The sequence below is a fragment of the Arachis ipaensis genome, chromosome B10 (genome assembly GCF_000816755.2).
Source record: "Arachis ipaensis cultivar K30076 chromosome B10, Araip1.1, whole genome shotgun sequence".
Taxonomy (NCBI): domain Eukaryota; kingdom Viridiplantae; phylum Streptophyta; class Magnoliopsida; order Fabales; family Fabaceae; genus Arachis; species Arachis ipaensis.
Genome location: NC_029794.2, coordinates 86,982,034 through 86,983,428, shown reverse-complemented (window position 1 = coordinate 86,983,428; position 1,395 = coordinate 86,982,034). Strand labels below are relative to the sequence as shown.

Genomic DNA, 1,395 nt, shown 5'->3' with positions numbered 1-1,395 from the left:
AAGTGAGCTTGGAATTTGAATCTTTGATAAGCTTAAACTTTCCACTTAACCCATATAATAACCTATACAATTAAATTCTACCCTAACTACCCATTCTACTCACTTTTTCAAATACTCATGCATCCCTTTTCATTTCACAACACTTATGCATTGATCTTATTGAGCTTCGCTTTGGGGCATTTTGTCCCCTTTTTATTATTTTTCTTCTTTTTTTTTCCTTTTCTTTCTTTTTCTATTTTTTTTCTCATTTTTTTTCTTTCTATATACAAGAGCATCAATGCATAAGGTTTTACATTTGATCAATACATGAGTATGTACCTAATTCCCAATATTTTCAATAACAATACAAAATACCCTTTTATTCACCCAATGTCCCAAGGTTCCCACACTTGAATAATATTCACACACACTAGCCTAAGCTAATCAAAGATCCAAATTAAGGGACAATTATTGTTTTTCGCTTTAAGGCTTGTAATGTGCTAAAATAAGAATAAGTGGGTTAAGCGTAGGCTCAAAGTTGGCTAACAATGGAAGATAAAAGGTAAGGCCATTTGTGTAAGTGAGCTAATGGAATGATGGCCTCAATCATATAAATGCATGAATACACAAAATAATGGACATAAAGAATTAAACAAATCAAAGATTACAATCTTAGAAAGAGAATAATGCACACAAGAAGGAAAAATAAATGGTTATAAGATGTAACCACGCTATTAGGCTCAAGTCTCACAAGCTTGTGTTCTTAGCTCAAAACATGATCCATAATATATATAATTCGAGCAAGTTCTATGAAAAATTTTCACTCAAATCAATTGAGGTGCCCTATAGATAGAAATCCTTGAAAAATTTCATTATTTTGACTAAGCTTATTGTGTATACATATGCAAAAATAAGAAAATGAAAGTAAAAAAAAAAATCCTAAAAACCTAAAATGAAATGCAAAAGTGTTGGGATTAGAAATTTGTCACCCAAAATCGCCGATCGGTTGGACGACCTCCCCACACTTAAAAGTTTGCACCGTCCTCGGTGCAGTCAAAGATGAGCAAGGGGGTACGGCAAATCTCCAGATTGCTGCGTGTTCTTAGTCTTGCTTTCATGTTTGCTTGTGGTGCATTTATCATGAAAAACAAAAATACAACACCATAAGATGAGAAGATATAAAAGCAAGGAAGCATACATTGTTGGAATGAGGTGAATCACTAGAATGAGGTGAGTGAATTAGTGTGACATTAAGAACTATTAGGTGTGTGAATTCTAAATTGCGCAATTTAGAACACACATTAGCATAAAAGCTATGTCACAAAAGAAGCATGCACTTCACTTATCCTAGTGTGCTTGAGATGCTTTAAGTAAGCTTGTAAGGTAAGACAAGCATTAGAGAAGCATGAAAGCATT

At 33.3% G+C, this 1,395-nt stretch overlaps 1 long non-coding RNA gene across 1 annotated transcript in view; it reads right to left on the bottom strand.

Moving 5' to 3' along the window:
- The window catches only part of LOC110268266, an 11,235-nt gene that overhangs the window by 217 nt on the left and 9,623 nt on the right, over positions 1-1,395 (bottom strand). The window lies entirely within an intron of this gene.